Source organism: Pongo abelii, chromosome 11, assembly GCF_028885655.2.
Source record: "Pongo abelii isolate AG06213 chromosome 11, NHGRI_mPonAbe1-v2.0_pri, whole genome shotgun sequence".
Taxonomy (NCBI): domain Eukaryota; kingdom Metazoa; phylum Chordata; class Mammalia; order Primates; family Hominidae; genus Pongo; species Pongo abelii.
In genome coordinates, this window is record NC_071996.2 from 26,060,339 (window position 1) to 26,073,188 (window position 12,850).

Genomic DNA, 12,850 nt, shown 5'->3' on the forward strand with positions numbered 1-12,850 from the left:
TGTAAACGCACCAATCAGCACCCTGTCAAAATGGACCAATCAGCTCTCTGTAAAACAGACCAATCGGCTTTCTGTAAAATGGACCAATCAGCAGGATGTGGGTGGGGCCAGATAAGAGAATAAAAGCAGGCTGCCCAAGCCAGCAGTGACAACTGTCTGGGGTCCCCTTCCATGCTGTGGAAGGTTTGTTCTTTCGCTCTTTGCAATAAATCTTGCTGCTGCTCACTCTTTGGGTCCACACTGCCTTTATGAGCTGTAACACTCACCGCGAAGGTCTGCAGCTTCACTCCTAAAGCCAGCGAGCCCACGAGCCCACCAGGAGGAATGAACAACTCCAGATGTGCTGCCTTAATAGCTGTAATACCACGAAGGTCTGCAGCTTCACTCTTGAGCCAGTGAGACCATGAACCCACCAGAAAGAAGAAACTCCCAACACATCTGACATCAGAAGGAACAAATTCCGGACACACCGCCTTTAAGAACTGTAACACTCACCGTGAGGGTCTGCAGCTTCATTCTTGAAGTCAGTGAGACCAAGAACCCACCAATTCCAGACACAGTGAGACCATGTCTCTACAAAAAAAATTGTTTCAAAAAAATAGCCAAGTGTGCTGCCACATGCCTGAATTCCCAGCTACTCAGGAGGCTAAGATGGGAGGATTGCTTGAGGCCAGGAGTTTAAGGCTGCAATGAGCTATGATCGCACCACTGCACTCCAATGTGGGTGACAGAGCAAGACCCTATCTCTAAAAAAAAAAGGTTTGGCTAATCCTTCAACTAAAAAATAAGTATATTAGCATTAACTAAGCTTAGGATATCTCATTTATTCATCTAACATCCCTATGATGCAGATATTATTAGCCCATTTTACAGATAGAGAAGCTGAGGCTTAGCAAGGCCAAGTAACATGCTCAGAGTCCCACAGTGGGGATTTAGATCCCATTTCTACTCTAAAGGCCATGATCTTTCTGCCCTGCACCATCCACCTTCCCAATAGTACTTAAAAGAAAATACACACTAAGATTGGGGAAAATTCTCTTTCTATGCTAAACCAGATTGGAGACTTGAGCTGCAATAATAAGCGAGAATTTTTTTTTTTTTTTTTTTTTTTTGGAATTCATTCTGGGAGCAAGAGTATTTACCACTGCCAAAAACCTCTAGAATTGGGAAAGCCCAAAGAAACCAGGTCAACAGCTGCCACCAAGCACTTCCAGGTAGTGAAATCCAATGGGGTCCAATGGCAGACACCCTCAGTGCTGAGTGAGGAAGCAAATGGGCCCCAGGAGAGCTTCAATAGGTGAGGGATGCTGCACTTGGGAAGCAGCAGTTCAAACAGTACTTCTGAAGCAATGAGCTCTGTGCTGTCAATTTCCACTCAGATTGAGAATGGGCATGTCTTTATAGACTGTGCCCAGAAAATGTTAGACCAATGAGCTGCAGCTGCCAAACACACCAACAAACTGCTGGCCATGTCAGGAAGGGCAGCCTGGAAAGCAGAGAGGAGTAATTATCCCTCCCTCCCATAAAACCATAGTTCACTTGCACCTGGAGTAGCATATGTGGTCCTGGTCCCTGACCCACACTGGAATAGAGCAAAACTACAGAAGAGAACCACCCCAAGCAGGGAAATCCAAATCTGGATCTATTATAGTTAGCATCTACGGAGCCTCTAAAATGGGCCAGGAACAATCTAAGAGCTCTTTCTATCATTCAGTCTCACAACAACCAGATTAAGGATGTTTTAGATCCATCTGAGAAATGCTGACCCTGAGACTGACAGAAACGAATAATGCCCACAGAGCCCCATCACTGGTGAGTGGTCTGTGCAGGATCTGAAGTCCAGCTTCCTAGATTCCAAAGCCATTCAGTTTGCCAGAGCCCAGGCCAGCTCCTAGATCAGCTCTTCCCCAAGCTTCCTGCTGCCCCGTAGGCATCTTCACCTGCCCTAAGGTACTTCTCACCACTTCGCATTACAGAGCCTGTAGTCCAGCCAGGGGGTGAAGAGGCTGCCTCCTTCCCAAACCAAGTGTTGGGGTTTACAATCAAGGGTCAGACTGGATAAAGAGAACCTATAAAGCATTGAGGAAGGGAGCTTGGGCGGGGGGGCATTACAGTCCCTGTGCCCTCGGAAAGGTGGGATGGTCTGTGGTTACGCACCACAGCCTCAGGGAACCAGACTCATCCACCCTGCTGAGGCAAGCTATACATAAAGCTGAACAGATATGGCTCTAGATATCTCATATTTATGATACTCCAGTCACCCCATGGAAGGCACAAAATCATGGAGAGTTAGTCCTGGGCTCACAGAATTACAGTGCAGTTCAGAAAGAAATTAACACTATGAGAGACTGAACAAGGGCCTGGTTTGCCCACCTTTAGCTCCTGACTCAGATATGCACTAACCGTACAAACGCAGGCAACCTCCCTGTGCCTCACTTTCCTCATCTGAAACGTGGGCTTAATAAGGCATCATGTGAGCTGACACTTCAAAGCCTTTTGAAAAGTTTCTCTCACTTAGTCAGTGCTCTACAAATACTATATATTGCCATATCTTGTTCTAGTTTTTCCATACATGGAAAGTAAAAAGACAGTTGTGATTTTTTTTAAATCATCAAGTTTGAAGAAAATTATTTACAAGCTTGACCTGCCTTATCATATCAAAATGTGTATCATATTTAACCTTTCAACTTGTGCAAATGGGATCATGCTTTAATCCCAACATGCATTATACTATACAAGTAGATACCTACTTGTATTGTTGCTTCCATTTCATCTGTGGAGCAGCCAAATGTAATTTACTAACAATTCCCACCTCAATGGCTGAGCAAGGGTGTCATCTCGCACACACATGCATTGTACAAAATGCCATGTTCAAGTCTTCGGAAGCACAATGGAGAAGAAAAAAAAAATAAAAGCTTGTTCATCCGCATTATGGATTCCATAAAAACACAAGAATAAAACAAACACATAAATAAAACAAGAATTAAAAACACAAGAATAAAATGCTCAGTGGAGTATCTCACTAGTCTTGGCCCCATGACTTGTTGCTAATGCCAAAGTTGCCATTCAAGAAGAAAACATTAATTTCTTTCTGGGAACGTGTTACAATAGAGATCTAAGAACAGATGCTAAAGAGCTGTATCAGTGAGAACTGTCACCCAAAACAACAGTTTTAAAAAGTAATAATGCTATTAGAAAACTAAGGCTCAGAAAGATTAAGTAATTTGCTTGAAGACACACAGTAAGTTTCTATTTCCAGCAAGGGTGAACCAGGTAAGACTAATCTTCCCATTAAAGACCATTTAAAAAGCTAGTCAAAAGACAAAGAAAAAAATCTTCTTGAAAGCATCAACCCACTAACAAGATAGTGAGGATTATTTGGTTGAGATCCAGTAAAGGGCTGGAACCCTGAGAGCTGAGACCAGCACTCAAGGTTGCTTTTGCTATGAAGTATTTTCTGGTCAAGATGAGGTAGCTAAAAGACTGAGCTGTACTTTTCAAAGTGTTGTGGAACTAGGGGAACAAAATTATAACCTGGTGTCTTTCAAGGGAGAAAATACAAGTAAACACTTTTCAGTTTGGGATAGGAGGTACGACAAAGGGCTGCACCTTAGAATTGAGAGTGTTTTAGACATGAATCAGCCTTTTCATGGATAGCAATCTGTCTACACATCACTGATGACCCAGACAACCTCAACTTAAATTAAAATGCATTTAAGGCAGGGCTCGGTGGCTCACGCCTGTAATCCCAGCACTTTGGGAGGCCAAGGTGGGCGGATTACGAGGTCAGCAGTTCGAGACCAGCCTGACCAACATGGTGAAACCCTGTCTCTACTAAAAATACAAAAATTAGCCAGGAGTGGTGTCATGTGTCTGTAATCCCAGCTACTCAGGAGGCTGAAGCAGGAGAATCGCTTGAACCCGGGAGGCAGAGGTTGCAGTGAGCCAAGATCATGCCACTGCACTCCAGCCTGGGAGACAGAGCAAGACTCCGTCTCAAAAAATAAATAAAAATAAATCCATTTAAGTTAAAATGGCTCAGAACAACCAGAGCCCCTAAGTGCGCAGCAAAAACAATGTAAATCTCTAACTGTAGAGAATGTCATGCTAAGCCTGAAGTTATTTCAGCAAATAAATTTCAGTGTAATATCTGTAATAAAATCTAAGATAATCAGGTAGATGTGAAGACAAAACTGTATGAGCTAGCAGAAAAATCCAACAGCAGAAACAGACCCACAGAGACTCCAGATATTAAAATGAGTACATATAGACTATAAAACAACTACTTACAATTTCAATGATACACAAGCCAAGTTTTAGTTTCACAAAGAGTCAGAAAGTCTAAAAGGTGACATCATAGACTTTTAATAGAATTCAGTAAAATTCTAGTCCTGAAATATACAATAATTTAAATTAAGAACTTTGTGTGTTAATTCACAGCAGGTTAGATGTAGGTAAGAAAAAGACTATCAAGACTGAAGCACAATGTTACAAAAAAAAAAAAAGAGAGAGAGGGGGAGAAATTGACTGATTATTTTTTTAATCCAAAAAGATTTTGAGAAAGAACAAAAGCAGAAAAGTAGAACAGTTCAGGCAAATAAAAAGTACAACATAAGAGGTAGATTTGAAGGTAAATATATCAGTAATTTCCGTAAATATCAATTTTTAAAATGTTCCAATTAAAAGACAAAGATTATCACACTGAATTTAAAATATATGCATACATTATATGCTATTTAAAAGAGCTGCATCTAAAATATAAAGCTATAGACAGGTTGAAAGTAAAAGAATAGAAAAGGATATCTATGCAAACACAAACTAAAAGTAACCAGTACAGCTATATTAATAATAGTAAAATAGAATTAATGGCAAAAAGCATTACTAGAAATAAAGAGAATCACTTCTTAGTGAAAAAAAGATCAATTTGCCAGGAATAATAACAATTCTAAATTTGGATGCACCTAATAACATGGCCTCAAAATGTCAGATGCATTTGAACAAGAGTGACTCCATCTGGAATAGACGCTGGGTAAAATGAGGCTGAGACCTACTGGGCTGCATTCTTGGAAGGTTAGGCATTCTAAGTCACAGGTTGAGACAGGAGGTCAGCACAAGGTACAAGTCACAAAGATCCTGCTGATAACACAGGTTGCAGTAAAGAAGCTGGCCAAAACCCACCAAAACCAAAATGGCAATGAAAGTGACCTCTGGTCATCCTCATTGCTCATTATACACTAATTACAATGTATTAGCATTCTAAAAGACACTCCCACCAGCACCATGACAGTTTACAGGTCAGAAAGTTACCCTATATGGTTTAAAAAGGGGAGGAACCCTCACTTCTGGGGAATTGCCTGCCCCTTTCCCAGAAAACTCATGAGTAATCTGACTCTCGTTTAGCATATAATCAAGAAATAATTATAAAAATAGCCAACCAGCAGCCCTCAGGGCTGCTCTGCTATGGGGTAGCCATTCTTTTATTCCTTTGCTTTCTTAATAAACTTGCTTTCACTTTATGGACTAGCCATGAATTCTTTCTTGCTCGAGATCCAAGAACCCTCTCTTGGGGTCTGATCGAGACCCCTTTCCTGTAACAAAAATATATAAAGCAAATATTTACACAACAAAAAGGAGAAACAGACATATTTAAATTAAAATGGCAGATGCTAACATACTCTCTCAGTAATTGATAAAATTAGCAGGCAATATTTTGTTTTAAAAACTAACGTTACAGAAGAATAGAACAATGCAACAAACTTGACCCTGTGGAAACAAATATACAAAACACAGCACTCAACAACTGAGGATACGTAATTTTTTTTTAATTGGCCATATTGTAAGCTGGAAAGCAAGTCTTAACAAATTCCAAAAGGGCAATATGGTGGCCACTAGACACACATGCTATTTAAAATTTAATTAAAATTAAATAAAATTTAAAATTTAGTTCCTATGAAAAGTGGTCACACTAGCCACATTTTAAGTGCTAAGTAACCACACATAGCTAGTGGCTACTGTCTTTATAATTCTGAGTCCTTTTTAAATTTTCTTTATAATATTTATACCATATGAAAATTTTTAATTAACTGTCTACTGACCAATTTACTCTTTACTAACATGCTTTTGTCTGTCTTCCCACCTAGGAAAACATTCTGTGATATCAGGAACCCTAATTGTCATTCATCCTGGGGCCTATTTTGTAAAAGAGAGAGAAAGAAGAGGAAAGATATTTCACTTTATGTATTGGTGATAAATGCCCAAGAAATGGCTAATGTTAATGAGGGGTGCATCAATTTAGAATTCAGGAAGTTATACAAATGTCTGAGAGTAGGGTTTGGAGGATATAGAATCCCACCTTCCTCAATGATCTAAAAGTCATATCTTTTAGTATAAAGTTGTGCATAATAGCTTGGTACTATTTTTGCTCCCAGAATAAGGGGTGGACTTCATCCACCAAGATCTTTATCAATAAGGCCAGGCACGGGGGTTCACGCCTATAATCCCAGCACTTTGGGAGGCTGAAGCGGGCAGATCACTTGAGACCAGGAGTTCAAGACCAGCTTAGCCAACATGGTGAAACCCCGTCTCTACTAAAAATACAAAAAAAAGAAAATTAGCCAGGCCTGGTGGAGCGTGCCTGTAATCCCAGCTAGTCAGGAGACTGAGGCAGGAGAATCACTTAAACCCAGAAGGCAGAGGTTGCAGTGAGCCGAGATCGCGCCACTGCACTCCAGCCTGGGTGACAAAGTGAGACCCTGTCTCAGAAAGAAAAAAAAAAAAATCTTTATCAATGAACCAGAGTCATCATTGAAAACATTCATTCCCATCAGCCTGAGAATATCATGCTGTTCATGGGGTGATTAGAAATGAAGCAGAATCAGAAATGCCTTATGTACCATGCTAAGCATTTTAACTTTATCTTGAAGCTACAGGGAACCACCAGAAAGTTCTAAACAGAGAGAGGCAAAACAGAGAAATATGATGGTTGAGGAAGCTGAGACACAGGGAGCTTAACTACCTTGCCCGTATCACACAATATGTAAGTGACAAAAGTAAGATTTGGACCCAGGCACTCTGCTTCCGGAGACTATGCACATAACCACCACTTTAAACTGCTCACAAGATGAGACAACAACCTAAAATACCTACGGAATAGCTAAGCAGATGATCCACATTCATTGACACCATTTCTTATTCAAAGCAATGGAGCTCATTCAAATTAATAGATCTGTGTAAACCCAAGAACACCACCTAGTGAAAACTGTTGTCTTTTTCCTCCTTTTCAGGAAGATAAGGATCATTAAGCTCTAGAGACAATGACAGTTTAATTAAAAGGCAATTGTGGTATAGGAATGTTTCATTAGGGACAGCTAAGTACTGTTGATTAGAATGTCCCAAGATGGACAGACCTGGTGACCACTGATGGATGTTGGAATGATGTCACTCTTGGAGGCTGTAATTCTTGCACTTGAAAACATGTGCTAGACCTCCTTGTACCGTGAGCTGAAGTACCTGCAGACTAAAAGTGGCAGTGGATGGCAATGCAGAAGTCCCGTTTTATAGGGAAGTTGGTAACATATTTCTGTGATGGAAAGAATGTGAGACTGGGAAACAGAAGAACCCAGTCCCAGGCTCTGAGGTCAGGCCCTCCCTCAGATGGCAACAGGTACTCTGCTAGGCAGGCACTGAGGGACACAGCTGAAGGAGAAATGGAGCAGCTCATGCCCAGTGGAGAAGCTGCCCTGGAGCAGCTCATGCCCAGTGGAGAAGAGGGCCGAACTTTTATTTCCACATCCCTTGGTGAACACCATGGAGGGTCTGATAGCATAGAGAAGGAACAATAACCATGCCAGGAAGAGGAAGGGGGTCAGGTACAGCTCTGGAGGTCAGCATGGCCCTGCCTTCCTCCGACAGAAGCTGTGATCAACATGGCACTGCAGTGAGCACCTGTTAAGGGCAAAGCTTGTTCTATAAATGGACATTGTGATCATTATTCATTTCATTGCTCTTGATTTCACAGAATCAAATAACTTAGCATGTAGGAGAATTGAAATTGAGGGGGCCAATTCCCTCAGTTTGCAAGTGAAAATATTAAGGTTTGGGGAGGCTGACTTTCTAATGACAGAGCCAGAAATTGGACTAGAGCCAGCTCTCTGAAACTGAGCCCTTTAGCTGTTTACTAGCATTCCAGTAGAATGACTTGTGGGTCAACCCAAAATCCTGATCCACCCTGCCATCCCACACACACCACCCTAAAGGGTGGTATTTACAGAATTTACATTAATTTGTGCCAAGCTAAAATGTTACCAGATTATAGATGCAGTATAATCTCCACTGTTCTCTCTCTCTCTTTCTCTGTGTGTGTGTGTGTGTGTGTGTGTGTGTGTGCGCGCGCGCGCGTGTGTGTTTGTTTGTAACCAACATCTGACTTTGAAGGAAGGCAAGCAATTGGATAAACAGAAAGGAGACATTGGGGGCTGATAGAGACATGTGAACCAATGTAATGTACGAATGCAGAAAGGCTCCTGGCTCACAAGGGCAGTGGTGAGAATGACTGGACAGTGTAGACACTCCACGAAGCAAAAAAGGTGCCCTCATGGGAAGACAGGGTTAGCACACAGCCAGACATGGGTTTAAATCTCAGCCAGCTAGGCCACCTAGCAAAATTCTTCTAAGCCTCATTCATTCATTTCTTCAGTAAATATTTATTAAGCAACACCTGAGTACAAGTAAACACTAGAGTACTAGAGTTGATGAAATGTGCCTCAGTTTCCCTGCTAGTCAAAATGAGGACAACATACCCTCCTTGCAGAGTTACTGTGAGGATTTAGGTAAAATGCCTAGCCTATGGTCTAGCACATGTACTTGATAAATGGCACCATTTCCTGCAAGCTGGATACATCATTTGGGGCCCAATACAATAATTTGTAGCATCAGGAATTAGGGTGGATTCCTATGACTCAGAAAATGTTCAGTAAAAGATGAAAATGAAGTGAGTCTCTCCCTACCACCACTCCTTCTCGACATCATCATTTACACAGGTCACAAAGCTACAGCAAAGGATCTTCAAATGATTGTGTGATCTTCTCTACGTGATGGGAGCTGGGGGAACAGAGGCAGAAATGCAAAGCTGCCCATGGGCAGCCTTTCATTAATCAAAACCAAACGGAAAAGAGGTAGAATTTTTTTAGAAAAAAAGAAGAGAGAAAAATTGTCAGTATGATACATTTGGTTATAAGCCCCACAGTGGGCATCAGTGTCTTGGCACTAAGGTCCAGATTAAAAAGGATGCCTGCCTTTTGTTTCAAAAATGCAAAGCAATGAGTGTCCTACACAGAAAAGAAAAGGTCACCAAGGGAGGGATGATGCTTCTCGACATTCTCCAGCACCTAGGCGTTAAAGTGACTCATCCGAAATTTTAAAACCAGCCAATTGGAATGTCAAAGGGTTGGCTTATGAATGAATAAAGGAAAGAAAGATATCCCCAGGAAAGACGAAACAGTCAAATAGAGCCATAGAGTTCCAGAACTGGAAGGGACTTCAGCAATCAATAGCCCTCAGATAGGTGAGACAACTGAGCGAGACCAGAGAAGTGAAGAAACTTGCCCAAAGAAACCGAGCCAGAGAGGACAGTGTCTTAGCCTGTTCTCCCTAGAGAATGGAGCTTGAGACAAAGGCCTGGGTGCAGGTGGTGATGCATGCGGCGATCCCAGGAAGCAGGAGCTAGGGAAAGTGAAGCAGGAATTAAAAGCCAGCAGTAGGGGCCATCACCAAGGTCACTGCTATGGGCAACCAAAGCTCATATTCCAAAAGGCCCCCAGAGCAGTGCACAGAATGACCCCCAGGGTTATCTGCCAAAGGAGGAGAAACAGGAGCATTTGTCCATGAGGTGCTGTCCTGCAGGATTGTCCTGTGAGGCTTTAACTGCCCTGTACTTCTGCACACATTGGTTGTGCATGCTCCTACTACTCCACTATTGAAAGAGCCCTAAAGCAGAAAGCCAAATCAAGGGAAGCATGCTTGAGGCCAGACATCATCAGCACAAAGGGAACCAAAGCCAGCATTGCACTATCCATCTGGCAATGGCTGAACTCAGAAGGGAGATAAAAGGATGCAATTTGGGCACCAGAGGAGTCTACTATAAACCACAGATTTGGAGCTGAATCCCCTAATGCTAATACTTATTCCGTGGTCTCAGGATATAACAATAACCCCATTTCTGAAAGACTTAAGGAGGCCATGTTTCTCTCATCACCAAATCAGAGGCTCGAGATTCTAATCAGAGACTCATTTACCTATTGCCTTGAAGGCCAAAAATATAAAATTTTTCCACCTCAAATTCCAGCTCTACCTTGGGGTCACAAGGTAATCTCGAATATTAATGTTAACAGGAAACAGAGCTTCTTGATGGCACAGACAATGTCGTATCCTAACGATATGTTGAGATAGAAATCTTTCACATCTAAAGCACTCATAAGCCAGCTTTGATGTCAATAAGTAATAAAAGTCTGAAAGAAAATGGGTCAACTTTAAGGGAATATTTAAGCAGCAGATCTCAAAAGCCCAGAATCAATGCTGTCCTCTCCTTGCTAGGCTGTTCCCAAAGCCCTTAAAGGAAACCCAGTGGATGAATTAACTGTAGAACCAGTGAAGTATCTGGGAATGTCAAAAATGTGACAGGTGGTGCCAAAAATCTGTCACATCCATTTGCAATGGAGCATATTAACAACCAGGCAAACCCTGCCGTTCAATTTCATTGTTCCAGACAGGCCGCTTGGTGCCATGCCATGCTTCCCAGACTGAGCTGGGCAAGTTTCTGAGGGATGCAGCTGTGTCCCAGAAGTACCGAGAAACACCCCATACACATGCATGTACGCCAGGAGCATCTATCATGCTTAAAAATACCGGGGATTCTTCTATTTGAAATCTATCTTATAGAGTCAAATGCCAAATTTATATTAATTTTTAAGATAAAATTTACAACTATGAAGAATTTTCATATTGTGATGGGCAATTTGGGCAGTAGCCCTCAGGCCCCCTAGGGATATGAATTCACTTTCTTCTGCCTGTAGAGTAATTTTGATGGAAAGGTTTAGAAAGCTCTGATGAGGGAAAAAGCTCTTTGCAGTCACATAGATCTAGGTTTTAGAAATTCGTCTGAGCAGAGTGTGATGGTTAATACTGAGTGTCAACTTGATTGGATTGAAGGATACAAAGTATTGATCTTGGGTGTGTCTGGGAGAGTGTTGCCAAAACAGATTAACATTTGAGTCAGTGGGTGGGGGAAGGTAGACCCATCCTTAATCTGATGGGCACGATCTAATCAGCTGCCAGCGAATATAAAGCAGGCAGAAAAACGTGAAAAGGACAAGATGGGCCAAGCCTCCCAGCCTACATCTTACTCCCGTGCTGGATGCTTCCTGCCCTCGAACATCAAACTCCAAGTTCTTCAGTTTTGGGATTTGGACTGGCTCTCCTTGCTCCTCAGCTTGCAGACAGCCTATTGTGAGACCTTGTGATCATGTAAGTTAATACTTAATAAACTCATATATATATATATATACACACACACATATATACGTGCACACACATACACCTATATATATATATCCATATATATCTCCATATATATATATGCATATATATCTCTCTTTCTCCATATATACATATATATGTTAGGATATGATACATATATATGTATCTCATATATACATATTTACATATATATGTTAGGATATGATATATCATATATATCATATATATCATATATATCATATCCTAACAGTATGTTGACATAGAAATCTTTCATATCTAAAGCACTCATAAGCCAGCTTTGATGTCAATAAGTAATAAGAGTCTGAAAGAAAATGGGTCAATTTTAAAGGAACATATATATATGGATATATATATACGGAGATATATATATATACACACACACAGAATAGGATATATATATCCTATTATATATATACACACACATATATATGTCTGTGTATATATATGTGTGTATATGTATATATATATATCCTATTACAGAACTAATAGGATATACATATATATCCTATTAGTTCTGTGTATATATATATGTGTGTGTATATATATATATGTGTGTGTGTATATATATATATATATATACAAGTTATTTAACTTGTCTGAGCCTCAGTTTCTCATCTGTTAAAGGTGGATAATAATGCCTACTTCCTGGGGCTGAGGGGAGAATTAAATCAATGATGTCCAGTCTTTTGGCTTCCCTGGGCCACACTGGAAAAAGAATTGTCTTGGGCCACACATAAAATACACTAACACTAACAATAGCCAATGAGCTAAAAAAGAATTGCAAAAAAACCTCATAAAGTTTTAAGAAAGCTTACGAATGTGTGTTGAGCCACATTCAAAGCCATCCTAGGCCGAATGCAGCCCATGGGCCACAGGTTGGACCACTCTGAATTAAGTGGTATAGTATAATAAAATGTGTAGTGTAGAGTTGAAACTTGATAAACACTTATTTCCCTCACCATTTTTATCAGACAGAAGCAAATAGAACTGAGTAATGTTTGAGTCCTAATCATTGTGCAAACAAAGTTTCATCCCTAGAGAAGATAATCCTTAAGCTGACTTGTTAAAAAATGTTCCAGCACAGTGGTTCTCATGCTTTTTTGGTCTCAGTATCTCTACCCTTTTAAATAACTTTTTAAATGAATTAAAGCCCCAAAGAGCTTTGCTGATGTGAGTCACATCTATCGATATTTGCTATAGTAAAAATTAAAACTTAGAAACATTTTAAATTGTTTTTATTCATTTTCAAATAGCAATAATAAACCTACTATAATTTGCCATAAACAAAATGCTTTTA